At 34.7% G+C, this 15,748-nt stretch overlaps 1 long non-coding RNA gene across 1 annotated transcript in view; it reads left to right on the plus strand.

Annotated features, from left to right (window-relative positions):
• The window catches only part of LOC106016226 (uncharacterized), a 153,569-nt gene that overhangs the window by 26,884 nt on the left and 110,937 nt on the right, over positions 1-15,748 (plus strand). The window lies entirely within an intron of this gene.

Consider the following 15,748-nt stretch of genomic DNA (forward strand, 5'->3'; position numbering starts at 1 on the left):
GCTATAGTGGGCAAAATATTTTTAAAACTGCAAGTTTTAAGCATCTGGTGGGGGTGAGAGCAGAGATGGTTAAATCTTTACCTGAACACAAATTTGCAGGGAAACAAAGCCTGAGGGAGAAGAAACACGAAATATTTTCAAAAACATAAAGAATTGGATTACTTTTTATTATAAATAGGTTGCCTCATCAGTGTTTTGATTCAAGCTGGTATTCTGTGCTCTTCTTCATTCTGTTGTTATGCCAGATTAATAACTTGCTACATTATTGACAAGGCAAACAAGGTGGCTTTTACTTGTTTTTACATTATTTCGATTTACAGGATAAGATTATTACATAGATTTTCTTATGTGCTCAATGTTACAATTAATCTCACATTGTTGAAATTATCATTGCCCATGTCTATTGCAAAGCATTCCAATCAGGAATGACTCAATGTGGTTCAACTACCATATATATAGATTATACTACCATATATATAGATAGTCTCTATAGATTTACCTCATCACCTTAAGCATACCCTCACTTGACAATAAGAAAAAGTTACAATCTGAAAGGATTTACAAAATACAGCTGTATAAAATCTTCACCATATTCTCTCTCTTCTGTATTATCACAGTGACCCGCTGCATCTGATGCATTTGTGCATCTGTAAGTTCTGTTCTTGCATATTTGGAGCCATAATTTACTTATTTCTATGCTCTCCATCAGAGTATTCTCAACATACCTGATACACGTTCTTCTAGAACACATAAATACAGAAGGAAGTTACAGAAGTTAACTATTTTACAAATGGAAAATTAATTCATTTGTCCAGGACTGAATAGGAAGTCAAGACTCAACAGAACTACATCTTGTTCCATCCTCTCAATCGCAGCAAAGTCTTTCCTCCCTAATTTTGTGTAGTTTTCTGAAGTGAGACACAAAAGCAATGTATTTGGTTCCTCTGTGAAGTAGATTTCATAGATATACTAAAATGGGCATGTTAACAATCTTCCTACAGCTACACCTAATTACTCAGGCTCTTGAATATGCATTGCAGAAGTTTTATCTACCTCTGAATTCATCCGTCTCACTACTCAGCTTTAATTACTTTACTTTTTCTTGTTTGATTAATTTGTATTGTTGTAGCATTGATGTACTCAGTGTTCTACTTAAAATAATTGACTAAAGAAACCTTAAAATTCTTTGCATGTTCTGTCTGTAAATTTACACCTAACAAGCCTTGAATTTAGTATTTCCAAGCCATCTAAAGAACATCAACTTGCATGTTGTACAAACACCATCCTATTGCAGTCTTTATCACAGTAAAATAGCTTTGGTTTTGTTTCATTGGGCTGCATGTTCTGAGCAAGATCCACAAGCACTTAAAGTGGGAGAGCCTAGGGCTGTGTTTGATCACAAGATTCAAGAGATTTTCCAGACAATTTAGATGATTTTCTCTCTGCAGACAAAATCTCCAGAATTCTCTTTAATGTTTATCAAGGTAAGATCCACAAAGTGTTCCAGAAGTCTATTTAATTTAATTTTATTTTATTAAGTTTTACCCACCTCCTCCTGGTATAAAGTAAAAATATTGATTGTAATTTAGGACTTATTTTCAGTTCTACACATATAACATGTTGGAATACCATGGTCACTACCATTTTATCTTGTGCTTAAGCAAAGCAGGCTTAGCTGTTCAGAAGTGTAGCTGGACTGTCCAGGAGGATCACCTGTCATCTCTGCTCTGTGTAACTCCACACAAAGGATGGGAGTGCAGGGCATGCAAAAGAATGCTAGATACCACTATCTCCAAACAGCACAGTAACTGCTTTTCCAGCTGACAGAAAAGGGTTCAGTAATTAAGCCAAGCAGTGTGACACTGCACTGTTGGAATTGATTTCACTTCTTAAACTCGGTCTTCTAGAAGTTCACCATCACAGTTCTTGATTAATCCCCCTTTATACTGCTGAAGAGTAGTGTGAATTTAGAACTTCCTAATACTACACTTTTCCACATTGGTCTGTTTCAATACTATTTTATTTATTTATTTTTAAGTGCATAAACCTAGCCAGATTTATTTAATTATTTATTTATTTATTTTGATGGTCTTGGCATTTTGGTATGGAGCTATTAAATGTAATGAGGTTTGAAGCACAGTTTGGGAGGCAAACCAATTTGCAGGCCTGATTTGTACAGTACATCAATTATTTGTGCATCTGAAGTGAAACACGATTATGGATAGAGGTTTTGTAGGGCATGGGTCTGTTTTATACTGTATTTTCCCTTTTCATTCAAATAGTAATTTTTTAGTTCTGACATTTAGGTTGCAAACTTTGTGATCCAGAGCACAATTATGACTTTGTTGTGAGATTACTGGATTTATTTAGCAACATCACAATGCAACTGAAAAAACAGAAATAGTTCAACATAGGGCTTTGTTTGTTGGTAGTGGAGAAATCTACTTAATCATAGAGTTTCTGGCAGGATGGTTCATATGACAAAAAAGGAAAGTTGTTAAATTCTTTATGGTATCCAAGAAAACTGAAAGTGGATTGCCAGAGGCTAACAGAAAAACACGCTAAACTTTAGCTATTCTTAATTTTGGCAGTGGTTGTTTTTTTTTGTTTGGTTATTATTTTTATTTATTTTTTTTTTTTTTTACAGAAACTTACAGCAATTACTTGGAGTGTAGTAGAGTTCACTGAAATCACAAAATAAAAGTATTTATATTTTGTATGTTTAAGTAGAATTAGAACATAAGTATTTGTAGATTAATGTTCATTCTTTTAGTATGTCCATGTGCTGGTAGATAATGATGCATTTAATGAAAGGCAGAAACAGTCTGACAGTTGTAATGCTTATTAAGAAGGGGACAGGACAAGGATTGTACTGGTGACTCTAATACTGCATCTTGGGTGTCTTGAAGAATTTGATTTAGAACCATTATGTTCTTTGAGTGGAATGAGAATTTGGTGCACTGTGCATCTTCTCTTAATGTTTGCTGTTTATACAAAATGGGAAAAAGCAACAAGTAAACCTGTAGACCTTGTAACAGTAGTACTTAGTTTTTACATCCCATTTTCTCGCATAAACAAAGCAAACCACCCTATAGTAAAAATAAACAAAAAGAAAATAAATAGATCTAGGGAAATGCAATAATTAAAGCATTAAGTATGGTATAAATAAGAATTTTACAAGATTTCTAGGAGGATCCTAGACACAGTCCTTTCCTGAGGTAGAACTAGGCTAAAACATTTATTTTCCATTAGTACACAGTACTGATAACAGAGACATATGTACTGGAAAGTTGGTTAACAGTGACACTGTTGACTACTGTTGTGTGAAACTCTTAACTTCAAGAGCCTTTGAGAAGTAATAGAAAAAAAATATAAAATCTCTGAGATTTCTCTCAGAAGACTCAGAGATTTCACTGCATGCCACTCAGAACCTAAAACAGATTTCCACATTTCAACACATTTCAACCCAACAATTAGAGAATATGCAGTTCAATGGGTCTTACAGTATACAAGGTATAATCTAGACATTTCATCTATGTTCTTTGGAAGGAGCTACTATTTTTGAAACCAATTCAGATATGAATAGCAACATGTTAGCAAAACTATTCTGAGAAATGTCAGGAAGGGTCTGTAGAAGGTTTTAAAGAATTGACAAAGAAGAGTTACAAGTATTGCAAGTGGGTAACAGATGACTTCAAGGTGTGAAATGCAAGGTCATTTTAATAGTAAGAGAGTAATAAAAATATCACAGTGCAAATATTTGAAGTCAAATGAGTTTGTCAAGTGTGTTTGGAGTAGATCAGAAGTTTTTTGGTCAAGTGACTTTCTGTGTATTTCATGATCAGTAGTGAATTTGTTTCCATGGTGTTAGATACTTGGCTGTCTCTCCTACACAGAACTGCATGGGAAAATTAAGCCCAAAATTGTCTTTAACTTGAAAAGTATACCAGTCAACATCCTTTCCACAGGAAATTTCCAATTAGAAAAAAAAAAAAATAATAAAGAATAGGAGAGAGAGAGAGAGAGATCAAAATTCTGATTTTGCAGATGATATTTCAGATGGAGCCATAAAGGCTTAGTGCTTCTCAATGGCAGACTCTGCAGTTTCAAGTTATAGAACCAGAAAATGATACATGATTAGTGACTTACTTATTGGGAAATTTTTGTTTGGTAGGACTCTGCCTCTCCATTGGTGTTACAGAAGAGGGGAAAAAAGGGAAAGACGTTGTTCCAGCATTATGAAAAGGTTGCTGTTCACTGAGCAAAATATAGTTTTCAGCAATAGTGTTGAACTGCATTGGTTGAATCAGTGTGCTGAAAATCATGAAATTCTTCTAGTTTCATTCAATGCAGGATTTCTTACTTCCATGTCAAAGAGGTGGGAGGCCGTAGTGATGTCGTTCTTCTTTCTGTGTAAATGAAGTACATCACCAGGCAGGTTTACCATGTTTAGGGGACAGGGCACACAGCTGGTGGAGAGAATGTGACTTTGCAGTCTCTTTATTGTGTGTTTCAACAAAGCTCACAGACTATTTTAATTTAGTAGATATTTTCCATTTCTTATGTCCCTCCAGCAATTGCTTTTAGAGTTTATTCAAATTTGGTATTATCTCTTGCAGGTTTACCCTATCTTTCCAGGACTTTCAGTGGCATTCATTTCTTAAAAGTGTCTTGCCCAATTATGCCAATGTAAATACTAGCAGAGTATATCCATGCTAGGAAATTGCACCAGTGTAACTATAAACTGAGATAGTTAAATCAGCAGTGTGTTTAGACTTAAGTGCTTTGCTGGATTTTGGTCAAAACTCTTTAAAAGTAATGTGTAATTTTGTTTTTGTGCCAGCTATGGGACAAATTCAGCCACCTGTATTTGTATTGTATGCTCAGCCATGACTATGCCCCAGGTATGTTCAAAACTTAAAACAAGGGCAAGTCCAACTGAAATCATTCAGGGCTTAAGGCTATGCGTGAAGCTAAGCACCTGCTTAACCTCTTCCCTGACTCAGGAGGGATTTAGGCATATGCTTAGAAAGAATTATATGCTGAAGTTTTGTGCTGAATAAGTACCTTTATTTCTTAAAGTGGCAATGAATAAATTCTTATTTTGAAAGTAACGGGAAAATTCCTAGAATCAGTCAGCCAAAGATAATTGCTGTTTGGAGAGCTTTGAATGCAAGCAGTAAGAAAAGTACATTTTATCCAAAGAAAAACACACCACTTTAAATCAGTACAACCTACAGGGCAATATTATTTTTATTAACATGTATGCCGTAATGCTAAAAGTTGTTATACATTTGACTCAGCCCAATAATCACACAATGTAAATGATATTCAAACAGGAGTGTGTTACATTGCAAAGATTAATTAACCTGAAGGTTACTTTACACTATTCTTCAGGGCAAAAAGTATAATTTACTCTAAGGTTAAGGCACCTTTACCTTGCCAGAGTATTTTAAAATAGTTTTGAAAATTCTTTTGTTGAGGAGCAAGGCAATAAATTATTCCACAGAACAGATTAGGTAGTGCAAAATTCTGCCAGTAGACCTACTTCAAAAGTTATAAAATACACAACTGACTCTTGCTGGGCTACAAGGCCTCCAGGGATTACCCATTTCAGGTCAATTATACTAGAGAAGAATTTCATGTGGGTACTGTTCAGGTGGGCTTCAGGGACCACAAAGATTAGTGAGTCTCTCCTAAAGCTGAGATACCTCTTCCCAGTGGTATGCTTTCAGGAATATCCTTACTCCATCTTATTTTTTAGTGTTTGAACAGTTCTGCTTGAGATGTTAATTAAGCCTATAGAATCAAATTCACTACATATTATTACATTTTTAGTTTTCTCCATATAATGCATTTATATCTTTTCTGTGCAAAAAGAATACCCATGAGTCTTTAGAAGACATAGCTTTCTTTATGAAACCAACTCTTGGGTTAAATCTTGGGTGCTTGCAATTAGTTTCTGTTTCCTAAATTCAGAGCGCAAGTTGTTTGCCCTGATGTTTTTCCTTTTAAAGCAGTAGACCTGATACACAAAGCTCTTTGAAAGGCTTTTGGGAGGAATATTTATGTAGTACCATAGGAATTCACATCACTGCATGTTTCATATCTGTAGACTACAGTCTCAAAACTTGATTTCAGGTGTGTTGGAATTTGTTTTGCTCTGCAGAATGTGTTTACACAAACCTGTGTGAGACTTCCCCCTCTCTATACAAAAAGGCAAAGTACTTCTCTTTTCAGTCCCTTTTTCTTTTCCCACTGCTCTGTTGCCTCTCTCCTGTACAGGGAGCATGATAACATATTTAAGCAGTGCACAACATGACATTTTAGCATTAATCTGTAACGTTATTTTATTGGAATGTGTAAACATGTATATTTTTCACTGTCTCATACACCACTACAATTTCTTTTACTCTGTTAAATTCAGACGTAATTTAGGATGGAAAAATACATTTTAGAATTACACCTGCAGCATGTAGTATTAGTACGACTTTTCCATGGCATGACAGTGATGTTTCAACAATCTATACATATTGATTTAGGCTGATAATAAACAATTTGATTAGGCTCTATCTATAGGCTGTCATTTCAATCACTGTCACTGGTCCAATAGAGTGGAAGGCAGCTAGCAGACACATATGGCAAGATTTCTCAAAATAAGAAACTCTGGCCTGATTAGAGCCCTAGGTTCAGTGAATTGGACAAGACAGCTCAGCTGCCAGGTTATTAACTCCCTCAGAAAATACTCTGCCTTTTCCCCGGGGCCAGCCTGAATATTCTGATCTGGATCGATAAGCAATCTCCGGTGTGTACAAAATGCCAGCTAGAATCATTTGTCTCAGTGCAGTCTCCTTACAAAGGATAAAACACCTGCAGTATATGGGCTTCTCTCCCTCCTCCCCCACCTTCTCCTTTTTAACTAATGACCCACAGAGAAGGAAGAAGTAACTGAATCTATTCCATCATCAGGAAGGCTCTCTCAGGTTTGTTTTAATGATCACAATGGCTACCTTTCAATCTTATAAAAATTATATCAGTCATGGTTTCCCTGTGGCATGTTTATGTAAGTAATGTGAACTGCAATGTAATGACAAGTGTACAGATGTCATTGTAAGAGGGCCCTTGGCAAGAAGATATCTCAGAATGTCAGAATTTTAATAAACAGCGGACTGCTGGTAGGGTTCTCTTTGGTGGTTGTCTTTTATATTTGCAATGTGTGCTGTGATCTGTTACTTGGGCCAGAGACTTTTAGAGGGTGTTTAGCAGCAAAAGGTACCTTAAAACTGATTGGAGCAGAACTATTTTACAGAGTTTGCCTGATCCACATATATCTGCAGATTTGTTTGTACTAATTGTAGATTGTAGCCATGTAACTTCTACTTTCTTCACATAAGTACCAAAATGTGGAATTTTCATCTGAGTGATTTCAGAACTATCTAAACCTCTTGAATCTTGCCAGAAAACTACTTCATAAGATGCCTCACACTTCCCTCTTTTGGTTAGAAAGTGTAGCAGATTTGATAGGAAAGCCCCTGCTTTAATACCTTAGCATTGTACCATTCTTCTTTTAATCCCAGATAAAATCAAAACTGTAGAAGAACATATAAATAGCATTATAACGAACCCTCACACAAATAAAAGACAGTCACATTTACACTTGAAATAAAACATGACTGGGATTGAATAAGAATTAATGTTTTCTCTGTCTTTTCATCTGGATTATGCAAAATTTAAGAAGTCACAGGTGTTGATACTGGTCTCAGAGAGTGTCCAGCTGCAAAGCTAAAGGAAAGAATTCCCAGGTCTTGATGTGTGTAACTTCAGGTTTAGTGTTCTGATTAATTCAGAACCTTTGTCCTTTTCTTTTTTTTTTTTTTTTTTTTTACTTTTTTCTTTTCTTTTTTCTTTTCAACCTTTAGGAAACAATATGTGCTTTGTCTTTCAAAGTACTGCTTAATGATGTTTTGAGTGAAATTCAGTTCTAACTTCTTATGTAATGCTCCAGATCATGTTCCTGGGCTGTACTCAGTATCGTACTTTTTTGAACTTAAATGCAGTAAAAGAAAATGTCTATCTGCCAATATGTGCACTTGATTCTAAAATCAAATAACTTCAGAATTGTTGAAACGTGCAAAATCTCCAAATTCTTCTTACTCACTGGTTATGTATTAACATCTCAAGACACAAGACAGAAATTCCTATTGTCCAAGAACTATATAGCATATCTCCTATGTTGTCAGGAAATAAAAGCTAAATATTCTTAGATATCTGCATTCAATGTTTACTATATGAAGTCTATACCAAATACCTGTTTTTGAGTGTGGGTCAAAATTCTTTCAAGGATAGAGACCAATTTTAACTTGTTTTTCCAGGCTATTGAACAGGCTCCTCAGCCTGATACAAATGCAGGTATAATTCTGACCTCAGTTTATTTAACTGTTTACCTCCATGTGCCTATATAAAACTTACATTAATATAAACTGGAGATCCATGCTTAGTTCAGAAATAAAATGGTATTTTGTGTATGTTTTCTCATGAGAGATTAGAAAGAAGGATTTTAAGTTTTTACTACCATCACTTGAAAAGACGCTTTGCATGTGCTCTCTGTCCTTCTTTGCTGCATGACGTGGTTTTGCCCTGATAGTGTCCATAAATTTGAATTCTGCCTTCCAGACAGTTTTTTTTCATATTTGCTACCCAAAACTTCAGGAAATAAAAGATGCTTTAAAAAAAAAAAAAAAGAAAAGAAAAGAAAAAAGAAAAAAAAAAAAAAAAAGAACAACTTTAATGAATTGATTTCTCGATGTAGAAAACACATTTCCCATCAAGACACTTATTAGAATGTTTATCTCAGAGAAAATGCATACAGTTTATAAGAAAAGCTGATGTTATGTTAATTCCCATTATTATACACAGATAATATTGGGGAAGATGGAACAAAGTGCCTTTAAACCAAAGCTGATGACATTTTTTTCTTGTTTGCTACAGTTTTATTGTAGTGAAATATGTTCATTTTAGCAGTGGAAAAACACCCTAAATAGACAGCATAAGAGCAATAAGTTGTCACAATACAGAACACAATTTTAAAATGATGTGCTCTAGAAGTAAGGCTTTTAGACATTTTGGTTTATGTATTAAAACTTACCACAAATTTGATTGAGAATGAGCCCTTGATGGATATTTGCTGCAGTTATGCTGCATTAGACTCGATTTATCCACCACCTCTCATTGTTGCTATTGATTGATTTTTAAATTAGATGAAGGCAATCAGTAAATACCACCCAATCAAGTACTAAAAACATACAGGAGATTAGACAATTTAGGGTAATCAATGAAAATATTCTGTGATTTGCTACCACTCAATTTTGACCATAAATTACGACCATAACTTGCAAGTTAGTAAGCCATAAAACAAGTGGATGTGACAAGAAAAACTATAAGAAATGAATTAAGGAGATGAAGAGGAACTACTAGTGCTGTCGTTTAATGAGACAAAATTACTCTTTATACATATCTTGCATTTCTAGTTGAGTCTTGCCAACAGTAATGGAGTACCAGAGCACCAACACTGCTCCTTTCAGATTTTTTTCTTTTTTGAAACATAAAAGCTTTTGTTTAACAAATCAGATTGAACAATAACTAATCCACCTAATTTTGTTACAGCAAATAAATTAATGTACTTTTATGTTTAAAACCTGCTGTTTGCTAAAAACCCTCGCCTACATCATAGGCACTTGCAAATGCTAATTTTAAAGTCACACTTCTACATGGTGTTATATCCTACAAAGTTTAAAGTGTAACAATAATTGAATGTTACTTTAGATCAACACTTTGAAGAAACTGGCTTATATGCTATATTCTGTGATACATTTCACCTGTCTCCTATATTCTGACAACAGTCAGGTTCTTTGTATTAACTAACTTCAGGATCTATTTGGTATTTCTAGGCAGAATCCATTCAATACTTTAAGGCTTAAAAGTTGCTTAAAAATATATAAACACTATTAACAGCTATAGGGTTTACTGGAAGAAATTGGTAAAATAAAATAAATATCTATAATATCTATATATTATATAATTGTCTATAATTATACATTATATATATTATATATAATATATAATTATATATTTATTATTATTATATATTGTATATATTATATATTTATTATTATATATTATATATATTATATATATACCTATATATCTATATAAATATCTATAATATCTATATATTTCTATAATATCTATAATAAATCTTCTTTAGAATAAGGAGGAACATTTAGTAAAGGTGTACAAAATAATTTTGGGGAGCATTGATCATAGAAAGGGGTTAAAAATTATGCCTTTGCTGAGGAAAACTTGTGGGCCTTTTTCCACATGAGCTAGAATTTCGACAGGCCTGCAAACAGCAGAGTAAGCTCCCTTTAATGTATATGAGAATTAAACACAGGACAGCACTGCAGGAGGAATGAACATCCTGAGTATATTCACATAAACTAAAATGAGATGACACAAAATATGCATTTGTAGAGCTTGACGACAGAGCATTTTCTTTGCCAGGGCATAAGTGTAAAATGCACATATGAAACATACTGAAAATGTACGAATTTATATTTGCCATGATTTAATTAATGTCCAGCAAAGACAGATTTCACATTACAATGGAGAAGGCAAAACCCCAGAGGAGGAAGAAAGCATAGTGATGTTGCAAACAAAAGATTAATCAGTGAATACTGACTCTGTATCAGTGGGTGGACTTTGTGTGAGAGGAACCAGGATTAGATCAGGATGATTTTGTGTGGAAATGCAAAGCACTGTAGGAGACAGATGTCTGGCACTAGCTTAAAAAAAATAAATAATAAAATAAAATAGAAGGTAGTTGTTCTTAGCTGGTTCTTTTTTAAAAGCAATTTCCTTCAGCCTAGTGTTTTAAAATCAGGACTCACTTTTCCACAGATGTCACTGAAACAGGGTAAGTCCATGCAAATGCTGGGCCCCTTGTGCAAGTTTCTTTCTCTGTCAGACGCTTTCCACCTGAATTCTGAAGTTTGCATTACAAAACTGTGTACAGGTCTGTGGTCTTTCAGATTTTCCATGTTGTCCAGTACATCTCATCTCTTTAAGACAATCTAGCTTGAAGAGGAGCTATACAACTCCCTAGTGGAATGGAGAAACATCTTCCACTTATTAAATCTTATAAAAAAAAATAAAAAAATATATTTTAAAAAGGTAAAAAATATCAATGAAATGGACTTTGCCTTAATTTCTAATTTCTGCATTGTATCAATTTCTGCAGGCTCATAAGATGATGTAAAATGAAACTGGGGTAGACACAGTTCTCTATAGTAGTATTTCTCCCTTTGTAGGCACCATTACTTCTGAATGTTTTTTCCTTTGATTTGAAATCTCTTTTGAAAATCCATCTCCAGTTTCTTTCTAAAAAATTCTGGATATGATCAAACCTTTGGAAATCTGGTAGAAACTTGCAGGATAACCAGCTAAATCATGCAAGCAGGAAATGAAAAAGATGAGAATTGGGATGGAGTCTGGAGCATTTGCATTCCTATATTTAAATATTTGCTTGAATTATATCTGAGTTATAAATATTCACTTTTTTGTGTTTTGTTTTGTGTTTTTTTTTGTTTTTTTGTTTTTTTGTTTTTTTTTTTACATTCTCCCCAATTAATGCTGCTCAAGGCAAAACAATCTGTTTAAGTTTTTTCAATGCATCAAAATACTGTTCTCAAAGTCATGTTTCTATGAGTTGAAAAACATACAGAGAAAAAAGAAATCTAGTAGGGAGGACAGGAAAAGGAGAGGAAAATCTCCTGCCTTAAAACAAAGATGGGGACCTACTCTGCATTTCCTGATCGACTGGTGCAATATGATGAAGCTGGTGTATTCAGTATAACTTTTAGAATAATTGCTTGGGAGGTAACCAGAAGAAGTACATTTTACTTTATCATGGTACATAAATAAAAGGGCAGACCAATTAATCATATAACTTACTAAAAGTGCTTTTTATTTTGCCATTTAGTATGCCAGAAAGATCATTTTCTTTAATGTATATACCCAGTATTAACATGATTTAATCCATCATGTTCTGTATTATGAAATTACTTTGTTTTACTCCCTGATCCAGCTGAAGATCATTAACCCACACTATTATCTAAGTCATACATCATTTGAGTGTATTACCTCATATAGCAAAAAAGCTACTTCCCTCAGTTACACACTCCAACTAAGAAATCATTTTTTCTAGATGTTGCTGACAAGTAGAGCTGTTTTCATTAGAAAGCAGATGGTTCACTATTTTGATTCTATTTTACCTTCACATTTGCTCCAACTCCAAGTTCTTTCCTGCCAGTAACCTCATTGTTTTGTTCTCATAACATCCACATCCTTTATTCCAGATCTTACTATAAAATGTGCTAAACATTCAGGTTACCTTCCCCCCAAGTCCTCCTCTTTGAAAGCCTAATGTACTCTGCATCCTTGCTTGCTGTAAGTCAATCTTTGAAAAGCAATGAGAGTGAACCTAATCATCTGTACAGTAGCACAAGCTCCCACAGTGTTGCAGGTGTCTGTTAAGAGTGCCAAAGATGTAATTTACACATTCATATTTGAGGTTGGGCCTGAAGTCACACTACCAGTGAATTTGCCACAGTAGAGCTTTAGGGCATAGTCTATCATTTCTTGCATTTGACAGTTACAGGGTTTATGGTAGTTTGATATTTTCACCCTCTGAGTCTATGTAACACATGTTCTGCATGGGTGCCTGGTGTAGGGGTCAGTATGCAGTAGCCTGCAATGTGAACATAGGCATGATAAAGCCTAGCAAGGGTCACTCCTGAATCCAAGTATTACCTTGGTTACATTCAGTCAGCGATATGTGAATGTAATCTTATAGTAGAGCCAAGAGAAATGAATACCTAGTTGTCCAAAAAACAGCAATTTAAACAAAGACAAACACTTGCCTGAGATTTCTGAATATTGTGCTGCAAAGTACGGTTCCCCGTTATTTCAGGTAGTCAGATATTCCTTGTGTCATTAGCTATGTCATCTACCTGGATATAAAAGCACTGTTTTTTTCTGAAATACACAGAAATGTATATGGCTAAAAGTCACTTTCTGTACAGTGCTTGCTCATGCAGGAAGCAGCCATGGCCTCATGTCTGTACAGTAGCCTTAAATAATATAGGAGCAAGGGGATTTCCACACATCTTTCTCAAGGAGCTCTTCATTTCAGATATTTGTGTAAAAGATCTGATGTGCATATTCCCAGGACTCCAAATTGCGATCATAAGTGATAAAGGCTTTCTGGAATGGTATCTGGACACCTCAGTCACAGTCTATGTTGGATATGAAAAAAAGGAAAGACAAGGTGGAAGTTAAGGTTTGTTCCAACTTTAGTTGCATTTGCATTTCATGCTTACAGATACTGATTAAGTTGATTAATTTTTTTAAAGCTGCCTTCTTTATAACGTCTGTTTTGTGGGACAGTAGGAAGCACAGACATACATTTTGGAAGAAATATCCCAGTAATCCAATGTTATGATATTGCTACTGTATAATTTATCACTTGGGGAAAAAAATAAAAAAATAAAATAAAATAAAGTCATCCCTTCTCACTAGCTTTATGCATGCTTTTTTATTATTATTTTTTAATATATATATATATATATTTTATTTCCTTACAGAGGAAATATAAGATGGAAGGAATTTTTTTTAAGAGTGCTTTGGGAAAAGTGTATTTGTTGAGTTAACAGCAAAGCAGAAACATGTAGTGCTCTTGATAGTCTGGGGAGACTTGTTTTCATTCCTTTGGGATTTGCAAACAGCAGAAAATTACCTGCTTCTATTTGTTCAGTGTTTCCACAGACATAGGAGAACAGCTAACTCAAAATTCTGTGCAGAAATGCCAGGCCAATTCTAATGAGTTACAATAGATTGTGTTTTAAAACCTTATATAAAAATTCTAGTAGAAATGCCCAGTTAAGCCATTTAAATTGTTTTGAGCCAAAATAAGGACTGGATAGTTCCTGAAAATTGTTCTTGGTATCATTATAATAAGAAATAATAAATGATATTTTGAAATAGTTGCCCTTCTTCAAGTAGCAAAAGTAATTCCTGTTAAGTTTCAGAATGTCTGTAGTTATCTCTAAGGATTCACCTTGAGAAGCAAACTTGCATTCTAATAAGGGAGGAGTTTATGTTCTCTCATTGCTTGAATAGGAAGCCACTTACTAAAGATGAAATCCTTCGAGAAAAATGCACATTATGTAACATTCTGTTCTTCAGAACATTCTGTTCTGCCATATATGCTTTGGTTTTGTTCACTCTGCACTTGAGATGATAGTCAGGAATTGTAGTAACCTAGGCAGACCTTCTGTAGTTTTTTGTGGTTTCTGTGATGTTCAGCACAAACCCCCGTTTTTCCTATAGCTTCAGGAAGTTTTACTTTTTCTTTTCCCACTGAGGGTTTTTTTGTTTTGTTTTGTTTTGTTTTTGTTTTTTTACATACAACCTAACTCATGTAAATAGTTATTTACTATTTGTCATTACTTTCTTACATTTGCTATATGTCATGTGCTGTACTGTCTCCTTTATTCACACTGAAAGTTATTATAGTGCTTGTCAGGAATTAGCATACAGTGCTGGGATGAGCATTTAATTTAGTTAACCTTAAGAACGACCTGTCTACAGATGAAATGCATCATAGATGAGATGTGATTTAAAACAATGATCCTAAATAAACAGTTACATTTTTTCTTGTACAGTTTGCACTGAAATTATTGGAAGAAGCTGAATAAAAGCTTCGAATAAACAGGCTTACAAAATTCAAAGAAAAGATAATAGATTTGCTTTGGTTCCAAATATCGTCATCTAGATGAACACCAAGGACGATGTTTAGTTATAGATTAATAATCCATGGTACAAAGAGTTCTAAACAAATTGGGGGAAAACATAAAGCCACAATATTAAGCAAATCCGAGGCTGAAGGTCAGGCTGCAATTACTAACCATGCTCAGTTATATTATTTTTAGTGATGACACAACATTTAAGTTATTGAACTTGGCACCACAAACAGCCATGCATATTGTACAGGGCGAAGAAGTATGCAATTGGTTGGGGTTGATTTTTATATTTCTGTTTCTAAAGTCCATGGACTCTGGTTTGCTCTCAGTCAGATGGAGCCTCAGCATCCAGCCTCAATAAACCTCACATGAATAATCCAGCTGTAAATATGATAGGGCAAAAATAGTAGGTGCAGATGCTGCTGTGTACACGTTAAGGGCCAGGCTCCAAACAGGGCATGGTATGAAGACAGGTTATCTTCTGCAGAAGGAGCTGGGTGCAGCTGTCTTTGGGACATCATAGGTAATTTAGTCACTGGTAAATGTGGTAATGTCACTGGTAAATTAGAGGTAACCTTTTTACAGTGAGGTCCCTTGCAGAACTTTGAACATCAAGAAACTTTGAACTGCCAAAAATCACCAAACTGTCCAGTTTAAAGTTAGCTTGGGCATGTCTACAGAGCCTGGAGTGTAGCCCAGGCTATAAACAGCCTTGCAGGCCATTGCTCCATAGACAGCACAGGCCCTGTTTTTACATGGTCCTAGAAGTGAATGCTGTGAAGAATGTTGATCACCCTCTGTCCAAAAGGAGATTTCTGTGCCACCACAAAGTTCCACAGCGTAGGTTGCCAGCTGTGACAGTGACTCTGTTGAATGGAATTATTACGAGC

This window comes from Anas platyrhynchos, chromosome 12 (genome assembly GCF_047663525.1).
Source record: "Anas platyrhynchos isolate ZD024472 breed Pekin duck chromosome 12, IASCAAS_PekinDuck_T2T, whole genome shotgun sequence".
NCBI lineage: Eukaryota > Metazoa > Chordata > Aves > Anseriformes > Anatidae > Anas > Anas platyrhynchos.